The sequence below is a fragment of the Phalangium opilio genome, unplaced genomic scaffold, assembly GCF_054372755.1.
Source record: "Phalangium opilio isolate 3A_F unplaced genomic scaffold, DU_Popi_V2 ptg000360l_1, whole genome shotgun sequence".
Lineage (NCBI taxonomy): Eukaryota > Metazoa > Arthropoda > Arachnida > Opiliones > Phalangiidae > Phalangium > Phalangium opilio.
In genome coordinates, this window is record NW_028324230.1 from 973,827 (window position 1) to 990,916 (window position 17,090).

At 47.9% G+C, this 17,090-nt stretch overlaps 1 non-coding gene across 1 annotated transcript; it reads right to left on the bottom strand.

Annotated features, from left to right (window-relative positions):
- Window positions 1-4,087: 4,087 nt before the first annotated feature.
- TRNAS-GCU (transfer RNA serine (anticodon GCU)) lies at window positions 4,088-4,160 on the bottom strand. The gene has a single exon. It is a non-coding gene; the product is annotated as a tRNA-Ser (tRNA).
- Between the last annotated feature and the right edge of the window lie 12,930 nt (window positions 4,161-17,090).

The following is a 17,090-nucleotide window of genomic DNA, read 5'->3' on the forward strand; positions in this document are numbered from 1 at the left end:
CCTATTGGTTAACAGCCGAACGCGCTAACCATTGAGCCACGGAAGCTCAGAAATTAAATGGTTGTCACGTATTGTGGAAAAGGTTTGACTTTTTACGCTACATCTGAGACCCCACAACACCTCTCCCGGGTGGGCTCGAACCTTTAACCTTTCGATTAACAGCTGAACGCGCTAATCATTGCGCCACGGAAGCCCAAAAATTAAATGTTCGTGAGGTATTGTGGAAAAACTCTGACATTTTACGTTACATCTGAGACCTCACAACACCGCTCCCGGATGGGTTCGAACCACCAACCTATTGGTTAACAGCCGAACGCGCTAACCATTGAGCCACGGAAGCTCAGAAATTGAATGGTTGTCAGGTATTGTGGATAAGTTTTGACTTTTTACGTTACAGCTGAGACCCTACAACACCTCTCCCAGGTGGGCTCGAACCACCAACCTTTCGGTCAACAGCCGAACGCGCTAACCATTGCGCAACGGAAGCCCAAGAATTAAATGGTCGTCAGGTATTGTGAAAAAACTTTGGCTTTTTACGTTACATTTGAGATCCCACAACACCGCTCCCGGGTGGGCTCGAACCACCAACCTATTGTTTTTCTGCTGAACGCGCTAACCATTGCGCCACGGAAGCCCAAAAATTAACTGTTCGTCAGTTATTGTGGAAAAACTCTGACATTTTTCGTTACATCTGAGACCTCACAGCACCGCTCCCGGGAGGGCTCAAACCACCAGTCTTTTGAATAACAGCTGAACGCGCTAACCATTGCGCCACGGAAGCCCAAAATTTAAATGGTCGTCAGGTGCTGTGGAAAAACTATGACATTTTACGTTACATCTGAGACCTCACAACACCGCTCCCGGATGGGCTCGAACCACCAACCTATTGGTTAACAGCCGAAAGCGCTAACCATTGAGCCACGGAAGCTCAGTAATTAAATGGTTGTCAGGTATTGTGGAGAAACTCTGACTTTTTACGTTACATCTGAGACCCCACAAAACGCTCCCGGAGGGGCTCGAACCACCAACCTTTTGAATAACAGCTGAGCGCACTAACCATTGCGCCACGTAAGCCCAAATATTAAATGGTCGTCAGGTATTGTGGAAAAACTATGACATATTACGTTACATCTGAGACCTCACAACACCGCTTTCGGGTGGGCTCGAACCACCAACCTTTCGGTTAACAGCCGAACGTGCTAACCATTGCGCCACGGAAGCCCACAAATTAAATGTTCCACAGGTATTGTGGAAAAACTCTGACATTTTACGTTACACCTGAGACCTCACAACACCGCTCTCGGATGGGCTCGAACCACCAACCTTTTGGTTAACAGCCGAACGCGCTAACCATTGAGCCACGGAAGCTCAGAAATTAAATGGTTGTCACGTATTGTGGAAAAGTTTTGACTTTTTACGCTACATCTGAGACCCCACAACACCTCTCCCGGGTGGGCTCGAACCTCCAACCTTTCGATTAACAGCTGAACGCGCTAGTCATTGCGCCACGGAAGCCCACAAATTAAATGTTCCACAGGTATTGTGGAAAAACTCTGACATTTTACGTTACATCTGAGACCTCACAACACCGCTCTCGGATGGGCTCAAACCACCAACCTATTGGTTAACAGCCGAACGCGCTAACCATTGAGCCACGGAAGCTCAGAAATTAAATGGTTGTCACGTATTGTGGAAAAGGTTTGACTTTTTACGCTACATCTGAGACCCCACAACACCTCTCCCGGGTGGGCTCGAACCTTCAACCTTTCGATTAACAGCTGAACGCGCTAATCATTGCGCCACGGAAGCCCAAAAATTAAATGTTCGTGAGGTATTGTGGAAAAACTCTGACATTTTACGTTACATCTGAGACCTCACAACACCGCTCCCGGATGGGTTCGAACCACCAACCTATTGGTTAACAGCCGAACGCGCTAACCATTGAGCCACGGAAGCTCAGAAATTGAATGGTTGTCAGGTATTGTGGATAAGTTTTGACTTTTTACGTTACATCTGAGACCCTACAACACCTCTCCCGGTTGGGCTCGAACCACCAACCTTTCGGTTAACAGCCGAACGCGCTAACCATTGCGCCAAGGAAGCCCAAAAAATAAATGGTCGTCAGGTATTGTGGAAAAACTTTGGCTTTCTACGTTACATTTGAGATCCCACAACACCGCTCCCGGGTGGGCTCGAACCACCAACCTATTGGTTAACAGCCGAACGCGCTAACCATTGCGCCACGGAAGCCCAATAACTAAATTCTCGTCAGGTATTGTGTAAAAACCTTCACTTTTTACGTCACAACTGAGGCCTCACAACACCGCTCCAGGATGGGCTCGAACCACCAACCTATTGGTTAACAGCCGAACGCGCTAACCATTGAGCCACGGAAGCTCAGAAATTAAATGGTTGTCACGTATTGTGGAAACGTTTTGACTTTTTACGCTACATCTGAGACCCCACAACACCTCTCCCGGGTGGGCTCGAACCTCCAACCTTTCGATTAACAGCTGAACGCGCTAGTCATTGCGCCACGGAAGCCCACAAATTAAATGTTCCACAGGTATTGTGGAAAAACTCTGACATTTTACGTTACACCTGAGACCTCACAACACCGCTCTCGGATGGGCTCGAACCACCAATCTATTGGTTAACAGCCGAACGCGCTAACCATTGAGCCACGGAAGCTCAGAAATTAAATGGTTGTCACGTATTGTGGAAAAGTTTTGACTTTTTACGCTACATCTGAGACCCCACAACACCTCTCCCGGGTGGGCTCGAACCTCCAACCTTTCGATTAACAGCTGAACGCGCTAGTCATTGCGCCACGGAAGCCCACAAATTAAATGTTCCACAGGTATTGTGGAAAAACTCTGACATTTTACGTTACATCTGAGACCTCACAACACCGCTCTCGGATGGGCTCAAACCACCAACCTATTGGTTAACAGCCGAACGCGCTAACCATTGAGCCACGGAAGCTCAGAAATTAAATGGTTGTCACGTATTGTGGAAAAGGTTTGACTTTTTACGCTACATCTGAGACCCCACAACACCTCTCCCGGGTGGGCTCGAACCTTCAACCATTCGATTAACAGCTGAACGCGCTAATCATTGCGCCACGGAAGCCCAAAAATTAAATGTTCGTCAGGTATTGTTGAAAAACTCTGACATTTTACGTTACATCTAGGACCTCACAAAACCGCTCCCGAATGGGCTCGAACCACCAACCTATTGGTTAACAGCCGAACGCACTAACCATTGAGCCACGGAAGCTCAGAAATTAAATGGTTGTCAGGTATTGTGGATAAGTTATGACTTATTACGTTACATCTGAGACCCTATAACACCTCTCCCGGTTGGGCTCGAACCACCAACCTTTCGGTTAACAGCCGAACGCGCTAACCATTGCGCGACGGAAGCCCAAAAACTAGATGGTCGTCAGATATTGTGGAAAAACTTTGGCTTTCAACGTTACATTTGAGATCTCACAACACCGCTCCCGGGTGGGCTCGAACCACCAACCTATTGGTTAACAGCCGTACGCGCTAACCATTGAGCCACGGAAGCTCAGAAATTAAATGGTTGTCACGAATTGTGGAAAAGTTTTGACTTTTTACGCTACATCTGAGACCCCACAACACCTCTCCCGGGTGGGCTCGAACCTTCAACCTTTCGATTAACAGCTGAACGCGCTAATCATTGCGCCACGGAAGCCCAAAAATTAAATGTTCGTGAGGTATTGTGGAAAAACTCTGACATTTTACGTTACATCTGAGACCTCACAACACCGCTCCCGGATGGACTCGAACCACCAACCTATTGGTTAACAGCCGAACGCGCTAACCATTGAGCCACGGAAGCTCAGAAATTGAATGGTTGTCAGGTATTGTGGATAAGTTATGATTATTACGTTACATCTGAGACCCTACAACACCTCTCCCGGTTGGGCTCGAACCACCAACCTTTCGGTTAACAGCCGAACGCGCTAACCATTGCGCCTAGGAAGCCCAAAAAATAAATGGTCGTCAGATATTGTGGAAAAACTTTGGCTTTCTACGTTACATTTGGGATCCCACATCACCGCTCCCGGGTGGGCTCGAACCACCAACCTATTGGTTAGCAGCCGAACGCGCTAACCATTGCGCCACGGAAGCCCAAAAATTAAATGCTCGTCAGGTATTGTGTAAAAACCTTGACTTTTTACGTCACATCTGAGACCTCACAACACCGCTCCCGGATGGGCTCGAACCACCAACCTATTGGTTAACAGCCGAACGCGCTAACCATTGAGCCACGGGAGCTCAGAAATTAAATGGTTGTCACGTATTGTGGAAAAGTTTTGACTTTTTACGCTACATCTGAGACCCCACAACACCTCTCCCGGGTGGGCTCGAACCTTCAACCCTTCGATTAACAGCTGAACGCGCTAATCATTGCGCCACGGAAGCCCACAAATTAAATGTTCGTCAGGTATTGTGGAAAAACTCTGACATTTTACGTTACATCTGAGACCTCACAACACCGCTCCCGGATGGGCTCGAACCACCAACCTATTGGTTAACAGCCGAACGCGCTAACCATTGAGCCACGGAAGCTCAGAAATTGAATGGTTGTCAGGTATTGTGGATAAGTTATGACTTATTACGTTACATCTGAGACCCTACTACACCTCTCCCGGTTGGGCTCGAACCACCAACCTTTCGGTTAACAGCCGAACGCGCTAACCATTGCGCCTAGGAATCCCAAAAAATAAATGGTCGTCAGATATTGTGGAAAAACTTTGGCTTTCTACGTTACATTTGAGATCCCACATCACCGCTCCCAGGTGGGCTCGAACCACCAACCTATTGGTTAACAGCCGAACGCGCTAACCATTGCGCCACGGAAGCCCAAAAACTAGAGACGTCACAACACTTCTCCCGGATGGGCTCGAACCACCAACCTATTAGTTAACAGCCGAACATTGAGCCACGGAAGCTCAGAAAATAAATGGTTATCATGTATTACGGAAAAAGTTTGACTTTTCACGCTACATCTGAGACCTCACAACACCGCTCCCGGATGGGCTCGAACCACCAACCTTTCGATTAACAGCTGGACGCGCTAATTATTGCGCCACGGAAGCCCAGAAATGAAATGTTCGTCAAGTATTGTGGAAAAACTCTGACATTTTACGTAACATCTGAGACGTCACAACACCGCTCCCGGATGGGCTCGAACCACCAACCTTTCGGTTAACAGCCGAACGCGCAAACCATTGCGCCACGGACGCCCAAAAATTAAATGGTCGTCTGGTATTGTGGAAAAACTTTGGCTATTTACGTTACATTTGAGATCCCAAAACACCGCTCCCGGGTGGGCTCGAACCACCAACCTTTCGATTAACAGCTGGACGCGCTAATTATTGCGCCACGGAAGCCCAGAAATGAAATGTTCGTCAGGTATTGTGGAAAAACTCTGACATTTTACGTAACATCTGAGACGTCACAACACCGCTCCCGGATGGGCTCGAACCACCAACCTTTCGGTTAACAGCCGAACGCGCTAACCATTGCGCCACGGACGCCCAAAAATTAAATGGTCGTCTGGTATTGTGGGAAAACTTTGGGTTTTTACGTTACATCTGAGACCTCACAACACCGCTCTCGGATGGGCTCAAACCACCAACCTATTGGTTAACAGCCGAACGCGCTAACCATTGAGCCACGGAAGCTCAGAAATTAAATGGTTGTCACGTATTGTGGAAAAGGTTTGACTTTTTACGCTACATCTGAGACCCCACAACACCTCTCCCGGGTGGGCTCGAACCTTCAACCATTCGATTAACAGCTGAACGCGCTAATCATTGCGCCACGGAAGCCCAAAAATTAAATGTTCGTCAGGTATTGTTGAAAAACTCTGACATTTTACGTTACATCTAGGACCTCACAAAACCGCTCCCGAATGGGCTCGAACCACCAACCTATTGGTTAACAGCCGAACGCACTAACCATTGAGCCACGGAAGCTCAGAAATTAAATGGTTGTCAGGTATTGTGGATAAGTTATGACTTATTACGTTACATCTGAGACCCTATAACACCTCTCCCGGTTGGGCTCGAACCACCAACCTTTCGGTTAACAGCCGAACGCGCTAACCATTGCGCGACGGAAGCCCAAAAACTAGATGGTCGTCAGATATTGAGGAAAAACCTTGGCTTTCAACGTTACATTTGAGATCTCACAACACCGCTCCCGGGTGGGCTCGAACCACCAACCTATTGGTTAACAGCCGTACGCGCTAACCATTGAGCCCCGGAAGCTCAGAAATTAAATGGTTGTCACGAATTGTGGAAAAGTTTTGACTTTTTACGCTACATCTGAGACCCCACAACACCTCTCCCGGGTGGGCTCGAACCTTCAACCTTTCGATTAACAGCTGAACGCGCTAATCATTGCGCCACGGAAGCCCAAAAACTAAATGTTCGTGAGGTATTGTGGAAAAACTCTGACATTTTACGTTACATCTGAGACCTCACAACACCGCTCCCGGATGGACTCGAACCACCAACCTATTGGTTAACAGCCGAACGCGCTAACCATTGAGCCACGGAAGCTCAGAAATTGAATGGTTGTCAGGTATTGTGGATAAGTTATGATTATTACGTTACATCTGAGACCCTACAACACCTCTCCCGGTTGGGCTCGAACCACCAACCTTTCGGTTAACAGCCGAACGCGCTAACCATTGCGCCTAGGAAGCCCAAAAAATAAATGGTCGTCAGATATTGTGGAAAAACTTTGGCTTTCTACGTTACATTTGGGATCCCACATCACCGCTCCCGGGTGGGCTCGAACCACCAACCTATTGGTTAACAGCCGATCGCGCTAACCATTGCGCCACGGAAGCCCAAAAATTAAATGCTCGTCAGGTATTGTGTAAAAACCTTGACTTTTTACGTCACATCTGAGACCTCACAACACCGCTCCCGGATGGGCTCGAACCACCAACCTATTGGTTAACAGCCGAACGCGCTAACCATTGAGCCACGGGAGCTCAGAAATTAAATGGTTGTCACGTATTGTGGAAAAGTTTTGACTTTTTACGCTACATCTGAGACCCCACAACACCTCTCCCGGGTGGGCTCGAACCTTCAACCTTTCGATTAACAGCTGAACGCGCTAATCATTGCGCCACGGAAGCCCACAAATTAAATGTTCGTCAGGTATTGTGGAAAAACTCTGACATTTTACGTTACATCTGAGACCTCACAACACCGCTCCCGGATGGGCTCGAACCACCAACCTATTGGTTAACAGCCGAACGCGCTAACCATTGAGCCACGGAAGCTCAGAAATTGAATGGTTGTCAGGTATTGTGGATAAGTTATGACTTATTACGTTACATCTGAGACCCTACTACACCTCTCCCGGTTGGGCTCGAACCACCAACCTTTCGGTTAACAGCCGAACGCGCTAACCATTGCGCCTAGGAATCCCAAAAAATAAATGGTCGTCAGATATTGTGGAAAAACTTTGGCTTTCTACGTTACATTTGAGATCCCACATCACCGCTCCCAGGTGGGCTCGAACCACCAACCTATTGGTTAACAGCCGAACGCGCTAACCATTGCGCCACGGAAGCCCAAAAACTAGAGACGTCACAACACTTCTCCCGGATGGGCTCGAACCACCAACCTATTAGTTAACAGCCGAACATTGAGCCACGGAAGCTCAGAAAATAAATGGTTATCATGTATTACGGAAAACGTTTGACTTTTCACGCTACATCTGAGACCTCACAACACCGCTCCCGGATGGGCTCGAACCACCAACCTTTCGATTAACAGCTGGACGCGCTAATTATTGCGCCACGGAAGCCCAGAAATGAAATGTTCGTCAAGTATTGTGGAAAAACTCTGACATTTTACGTAACATCTGAGACGTCACAACACCGCTCCCGGATGGGCTCGAACCACCAACCTTTCGGTTAACAGCCGAACGCGCAAACCATTGCGCCACGGACGCCCAAAAATTAAATGGTCGTCTGGTATTGTGGAAAAACTTTGGCTATTTACGTTACATTTGAGATCCCAAAACACCGCTCCCGGGTGGGCTCGAACCACCAACCTTTCGATTAACAGCTGGACGCGCTAATTATTGCGCCACGGAAGCCCAGAAATGAAATGTTCGTCAGGTATTGTGGAAAAACTCTGACATTTTACGTAACATCTGAGACGTCACAACACCGCTCCCGGATGGGCTCGAACCACCAACCTTTCGGTTAACAGCCGAACGCGCTAACCATTGCGCCACGGACGCCCAAAAATTAAATGGTCGTCTGGTATTGTGGGAAAACTTTGGGTTTTTACGTTACATTAGAGATCCCACAACACCGCTCCCGGGTGGGCTCGAACCACCAACCTTTCGGTTAACAGCCGAACGCGCTAACCATAGCGCAACGGAAGCCCAAATATTAAATGGTCGTCAGGTATTGAGGTAAAACTTTGACTTTTTACTTCACATCTGAGACCTCACAACACCGCTCCCGGATGGGCTCGAACCTCCAACCTTTCGGTTAACAGCCGAACGCGCTAACCATTGCGCCACGGACGCCCAAAAATTAAATGGTCGACAGGTATTGTGGAAAAACTTTGGCTATTTACGTTACATTTGAGATCCCAAAACACCGCTCCCGGGTGGGCTCGAACCACCAACCTATTGGTTAACAGCCGAACGCGCTAACAATTCAGCCACGGAAGCTCAGAAAATAAATGGTTATCACGTATTATGGAAAAAGTTTGACTTTTCACGCTACATCTGAGACCTCACAACACCGCTCCCGGATGGGCTCGAACCACCAACCTTTCGATTAACAGCCGAACGCGCTAACCATTGAGCCACGGAAGCCCAAAAATTAAATGTTCGTCAGGTATTGTGGAAAAACTCTGACATTTTACGTTACATCTGAGACGTCACAACACCTCTCCCGGATGGGCTCGAACCACCAACCTGTTAGTTAACAGCCGAACGCGCTAACCATTGAGCCACGGAAGCTCAGAAAATAAATGGTTATCATGTATAAGGGAAAAAGTTTGACTTTTCACGCTACATCTGAGACCTCACAACACCGCTCCCGGATGGGCTCGAACCACCAACCTTTTTGTTAACAGCCGAACGCGCTAACCATTCGCCACGGACGGCCAAAAATTAAATGGTCGTCAGGTATTGTGGAAAAACTTTGGCTATTTACGTTACATTTGAGATCCCAAAACACCGCTCCCGGGTGGGCTCGAACCACCAACCTTTCGATTAACAGCTGGACGCGCTAATTATTGCGCCACGGAAGCCCAGAAATGAAATGTTCGTCAGGTATTGTGGAAAAACTCTGACATTTTACGTAACATCTGAGACGTCACAACACCGCTCCCGGATGGGCTCGAACCACCAACCTATTGGTTAACAGCCGAACGCGCTAACCATTGAGCCACGGAAGCTCAGAAATTGATTGGTTGTCAGGTATTGTGGATAAGTTATGACTTATTACGTTACATCTGAGACCCTACTACACCTCTCCCGGTTGGGCTCGAACCACCAACCTTTCGGTTAACAGCCGAACGCGCTAACCATTGCGCCTAGGAATCCCAAAAAATAAATGGTCGTCAGATATTGTGGAAAAACTTTGGCTTTCTACGTTACATTTGAGATACCACATCACCGCTCCCGGGTGGGCTCGAACCACCAACCTATTGGTTAACAGCCGAACGCGCTAACCATTGCGCCACGGAAGCCCAAAAACTAGAGACGTCACAACACTTCTCCCGGATGGGCTCGAACCACCAACCTATTAGTTAACAGCCGAACATTGAGCCACGGAAGCTCAGAAAATAAATGGTTATCATGTATTACGGAAAAAGTTTGACTTTTCACGCTACATCTGAGACCTCACAACACCGCTCCCGGATGGGCTCGAACCACCAACCTTTCGATTAACAGCTGGACGCGCTAATTATTGCGCCACGGAAGCCCAGAAATGAAATGTTCGTCAAGTATTGTGGAAAAACTCTGACATTTTACGTAACATCTGAGACGTCACAACACCGCTCCCGGATGGGCTCGAACCACCAACCTTTCGGTTAACAGCCGAACGCGCTAACCATTGCGCCACGGACGCCCAAAAATTAAATGGTCGTCTGGTATTGTGGAAAAACTTTGGCTATTTACGTTACATTTGAGATCCCAAAACACCGCTCCCGGGTGGGCTCGAACCACCAACCTTTCGATTAACAGCTGGACGCGCTAATTATTGCGCCACGGAAGCCCAGAAATGAAATGTTCGTCAGGTATTGTGGAAAAACTCTGACATTTTACGTAACATCTGAGACGTCACAACACCGCTCCCGGATGGGCTCGAACCACCAACCTTTCGGTTAACAGCCGAACGCGCTAACCATTGCGCCACGGACGCCCAAAAATTAAATGGTCGTCTGGTATTGTGGGAAAACTTTGGGTTTTTACGTTACATTAGAGATCTAACAACACCGCTCCCGGGTGGGCTCGAACCACCAACCTTTCGGTTAACAGCCGAACGCGCTAACCATAGCGCAACGGAAGCCAAAATATTAAATGGTCGTCAGGTATTGAGGTAAAACTTTGACTTTTTACTTCACATCTGAGACCTCACAACACCGCTCCCGGATGGGCTCGAACCTCCAACCTTTCGGTTAACAGCCGAACGCGCTAACCATTGCGCCACGGACGCCCAAAAATTAAATGGTCGACAGGTATTGTGGAAAAACTTTGGCTATTTACGTTACATTTGAGATCCCAAAACACCGCTCCCGGGTGGGCTCGAACCACCAACCTATTGGTTAACAGCCGAACGCGCTAACAATTCAGCCACGGAAGCTCAGAAAATAAATGGTTATCACGTATTATGGAAAAAGTTTGACTTTTCACGCTACATCTGAGACCTCACAACACCGCTCCCGGATGGGCTCGAACCACCAACCTTTCGATTAACAGCCGAACGCGCTAACCATTGAGCCACGGAAGCCCAAAAATTAAATGTTCGTCGGGTATTGTGGAAAAACTCTGACATTTTACGTTACATCTGAGACGTCACAACACCTCTCCCGGATGGGCTCGAACCACCAACCTGTTAGTTAACAGCCGAACGCGCTAACCATTGAGCCACGGAAGCTCAGAAAATAAATGGTTATCATGTATAAGGGAAAAAGTTTGACTTTTCACGCTACATCTGAGACCTCACAACACCGCTCCCGGATGGGCTCGAACCACCAACCTTTTTGTTAACAGCCGAACGCGCTAACCATTCGCCACGGACGGCCAAAAATTAAATGGTCGTCAGGTATTGTGGAAAAACTTTGGCTATTTACGTTACATTTGAGATCCCAAAACACCGCTCCCGGGTGGGCTCGAACCACCAACCTTTCGATTAACAGCTGGACGCGCTAATTATTGCGCCACGGAAGCCCAGAAATGAAATGTTCGTCAGGTATTGTGGAAAAACTCTGACATTTTACGTAACATCTGAGACGTCACAACACCGCTCCCGGATGGGCTCGAACCACCAACCTATTGGTTAACAGCCGAACGCGCTAACCATTGAGCCACGGAAGCTCAGAAATTGAATGGTTGTCAGGTATTGTGGATAAGTTATGACTTATTACGTTACATCTGAGACCCTACTACACCTCTCCCGGTTGGGCTCGAACCACCAACCTTTCGGTTAACAGCCGAACGCGCTAACCATTGCGCCTAGGAATCCCAAAAAATAAATGGTCGTCAGATATTGTGGAAAAAATTTGGCTTTCTACGTTACATTTGAGATCCCACATCACCGCTCCCGGGTGGGCTCGAACCACCAACCTATTGGTTAACAGCCGAACGCGCTAACCATTGCGCCACGGAAGCCCAAAAACTAGAGACGTCACAACACTTCTCCCGGATGGGCTCGAACCACCAACCTATTAGTTAACAGCCGAACATTGAGCCACGGAAGCTCAGAAAATAAATGGTTATCATGTATTACGGAAAAAGTTTGACTTTTCACGCTACATCTGAGACCTCACAACACCGCTCCCGGATGGGCTCGAACCACCAACCTTTCGATTAACAGCTGGACGCGCTAATTATTGCGCCACGGAAGCCCAGAAATGAAATGTTCGTCAAGTATTGTGGAAAAACTCTGACATTTTACGTAACATCTGAGACGTCACAACACCGCTCCCGGATGGGCTCGAACCACCAACCTTTCGGTTAACAGCCGAACGCGCTAACCATTGCGCCACGGACGCCCAAAAATTAAATGGTCGTCTGGTATTGTGGAAAAACTTTGGCTATTTACGTTACATTTGAGATCCCAAAACACCGCTCCCGGGTGGGCTCGAACCACCAACCTTTCGATTAACAGCTGGACGCGCTAATTATTGCGCCACGGAAGCCCAGAAATGAAATGTTCGTCAGGTATTGTGGAAAAACTCTGACATTTTACGTAACATCTGAGACGTCACAACACCGCTCCCGGATGGGCTCGAACCACCAACCTTTCGGTTAACAGCCGAACGCGCTAACCATTGCGCCACGGACGCCCAAAAATTAAATGGTCGTCTGGTATTGTGGGAAAACTTTGGGTTTTTACGTTACATTAGAGATCCCACAACACCGCTCCCGGGTGGGCTCGAACCACCAACCTTTCGGTTAACAGCCGAACGCGCTAACCATAGCGCAACGGAAGCCAAAATATTAAATGGTCGTCAGGTATTGAGGTAAAACTTTGACTTTTTACTTCACATCTGAGACCTCACAACACCGCTCCCGGATGGGCTCCAACCTCCAACCTTTCGGTTAACAGCCGAACGCGCTAACCATTGCGCCACGGACGCCCAAAAATTAAATGGTCGACAGGTATTGTGGAAAAACTTTGGCTATTTACGTTACATTTGAGATCCCAAAACACCGCTCCCGGGTGGGCTCGAACCACCAACCTATTGGTTAACAGCCGAACGCGCTAACAATTCAGCCACGGAAGCTCAGAAAATAAATGGTTATCACGTATTATGGAAAAAGTTTGACTTTTCACGCTACATCTGAGACCTCACAACACCGCTCCCGGATGGGCTCGAACCACCAACCTTTCGATTAACAGCCGAACGCGCTAACCATTGAGCCACGGAAGCCCAAAAATTAAATGTTCGTCGGGTATTGTGGAAAAACTCTGACATTTTACGTTACATCTGAGACGTCACAACACCTCTCCCGGATGGGCTCGAACCACCAACCTGTTAGTTAACAGCCGAACGCGCTAACCATTGAGCCACGGAAGCTCAGAAAATAAATGGTTATCATGTATAAGGGAAAAAGTTTGACTTTTCACGCTACATCTGAGACCTCACAACACCGCTCCCGGATGGGCTCGAACCACCAACCTTTTTGTTAACAGCCGAACGCGCTAACCATTCGCCACGGACGGCCAAAAATTAAATGGTCGTCAGGTATTGTGGAAAAACTTTGGCTATTTACGTTACATTTGAGATCCCAAAACACCGCTCCCGGGTGGGCTCGAACCACCAACCTTTCGATTAACAGCTGGACGCGCTAATTATTGCGCCACGGAAGCCCAGAAATGAAATGTTCGTCAGGTATTGTGGAAAAACTCTGACATTTTACGTAACATCTGAGACGTCACAACACCGCTCCCGGATGGGCTCGAACCACCAACCTATTGGTTAACAGCCGAACGCGCTAACCATTGAGCCACGGAAGCTCAGAAATTGAATGGTTGTCAGGTATTGTGGATAAGTTATGACTTATTACGTTACATCTGAGACCCTACTACACCTCTCCCGGTTGGGCTCGAACCACCAACCTTTCGGTTAACAGCCGAACGCGCTAACCATTGCGCCTAGGAATCCCAAAAAATAAATGGTCGTCAGATATTGTGGAAAAAATTTGGCTTTCTACGTTACATTTGAGATCCCACATCACCGCTCCCGGGTGGGCTCGAACCACCAACCTATTGGTTAACAGCCGAACGCGCTAACCATTGCGCCACGGAAGCCCAAAAACTAGAGACGTCACAACACTTCTCCCGGATGGGCTCGAACCACCAACCTATTAGTTAACAGCCGAACATTGAGCCACGGAAGCTCAGAAAATAAATGGTTATCATGTATTACGGAAAAAGTTTGACTTTTCACGCTACATCTGAGACCTCACAACACCGCTCCCGGATGGGCTCGAACCACCAACCTTTCGATTAACAGCTGGACGCGCTAATTATTGCGCCACGGAAGCCCAGAAATGAAATGTTCGTCAAGTATTGTGGAAAAACTCTGATATTTTACGTAACATCTGAGACGTCACAACACCGCTCCCGGATGGGCTCGAACCACCAACCTTTCGGTTAACAGCCGAACGCGCTAACCATTGCGCCACGGACGCCCAAAAATTAAATGGTCGTCTGGTATTGTGGAAAAACTTTGGCTATTTACGTTACATTTGAGATCCCAAAACACCGCTCCCGGGTGGGCTCGAACCACCAACCTTTCGATTAACAGCTGGACGCGCTAATTATTGCGCCACGGAAGCCCAGAAATGAAATGTTCGTCAGGTATTGTGGAAAAACTCTGACATTTTACGTAACATCTGAGACGTCACAACACCGCTCCCGGATGGGCTCGAACCACCAACCTTTCGGTTAACAGCCGAACGCGCTAACCATTGCGCCACGGACGCCCAAAAATTAAATGGTCGTCTGGTATTGTGGGAAAACTTTGGGTTTTTACGTTACATTAGAGATCCCACAACACCGCTCCCGGGTGGGCTCGAACCACCAACCTTTCGGTTAACAGCCGAACGCGCTAACCATAGCGCAACGGAAGCCCAAATATTAAATGGTCGTCAGGTATTGAGGTAAAACTTTGACTTTTTACTTCACATCTGAGACCTCACAACACCGCTCCCGGATGGGCTCGAACCTCCAACCTTTCGGTTAACAGCCGAACGCGCTAACCATTGCGCCACGGACGCCCATAAATTAAATGGTCGACAGGTATTGTGGAAAAACTTTGGCTATTTACGTTACATTTGAGATCCCAAAACACCGCTCCCGGGTGGGCTCGAACCACCAACCAGTTAGTTAACAGCCGAACGCGCTAACCATTGAGCCACGGAAGCTCAGAAAATAAATGGTTATCATGTATAAGGGAAAAAGTTTGACTTTTCACGCTACATCTGAGACCTCACAACACCGCTCCCGGATGGGCTCGAACCACCAACCTTTCGGTTAACAGCCGAACGCGCTAACCATTCGCCACGGACGGCCAAAAATTAAATGGTCGTCAGGTATTGTGGAAAAACTTTGGCTATTTACGTTACATTTGAGATCCCAAAACACCGCTCCCGGGTGGGCTCGAACCACCAACCTTTCGATTAACAGCTGGACGCGCTAATTATTGCGCCACGGAAGCCCAGAAATGAAATGTTCGTCAGGTATTGTGGAAAAACTCTGACATTTTACGTAACATCTGAGACGTCACAACACCGCTCCCGGATGGGCTCGAACCACCAACCTATTGGTTAACAGCCGAACGCGCTAACCATTGAGCCACGGAAGCTCAGAAATTGAATGGTTGTCAGGTATTGTGGATAAGTTATGACTTATTACGTTACATCTGAGACCCTACTACACCTCTCCCGGTTGGGCTCGAACCACCAACCTTTCGGTTAACAGCCGAACGCGCTAACCATTGCGCCTAGGAATCCCAAAAAATAAATGGTCGTCTGGTATTGTGGAAAAACTTTGGCTATTTACGTTACATTTGAGATCCCAAAACACCGCTCCCGGGTGGGCTCGAACCACCAACCTTTCGATTAACAGCTGGACGCGCTAATTATTGCGCCACGGAAGCCCAGAAATGAAATGTTCGTCAGGTATTGTGGAAAAACTCTGACATTTTACGTAACATCTGAGACGTCACAACACCGCTCCCGGATGGGCTCGAACCACCAACCTTTCGGTTAACAGCCGAACGCGCTAACCATTGCGCCACGGACGCCCAAAAATTAAATGGTCGTCTGGTATTGTGGGAAAACTTTGGGTTTTTACGTTACATTAGAGATCCCACAACACCGCTCCCGGGTGGGCTCGAACCACCAACCTTTCGGTTAACAGCCGAACGCGCTAACCATAGCGCAACGGAAGCCCAAATATTAAATGGTCGTCAGGTATTGAGGTAAATCTTTGACTTTTTACTTCACATCTGAGACCTCACAACACCGCTCCCGGATGGGCTCGAACCTCCAACCTTTCGGTTAACAGCCGAACGCGCTAACCATTGCGCCACGGACGCCCAAAAATTAAATGGTCGACAGGTATTGTGGAAAAACTTTGGCTATTTACGTTACATTTGAGATCCCAAAACACCGCTCCCGGGTGGGCTCGAACCACCAACCTATTGGTTAACAGCCGAACGCGCTAACAATTCAGCCACGGAAGCCCAGAAAATAAATGGTTATCACGTATTAAGGGAAAAGTTTGACTTTTCACGCTACATCTGAGACCTCACAACACCGCTCCCGGATGGGCTCGAACCACCAACCTTTCGATTAACAGCCGAACGCGCTAACTATTGAGCCACGGAAGTCCAAAAATTAAATGTTCGTCAGGTATTGTGGAAAAACTCTGACATTTTACGTTACATCTGAGACGTCACAACACCTCTCCCGGATGGGCTCGAACCACCAACCAGTTAGTTAACAGCCGAACGCGCTAACCATTGAGCCACGGAAGCTCAGAAAATAAATGGTTATCATGTATAAGGGAAAAAGGGGGTCGACTAATCTGCAGGTACTCTGAATGTCTGAAATGCAGTCCACGGTAGGAAACCTACTATTTGTAGTATGCAGGTTCGGTTCACATTTACAAATATAAGAAAGCAATACTATAATTCATTGACTAACATACAGTCGAACAAAATTAGAGTTTCAACTCTGAAATCTCTTGACTAAAATGCAGTACTCTGAAATGCAGTCCTAGAAAATTATTATTTTCAACTCTGAAATCTATTGACTAAAATGCAG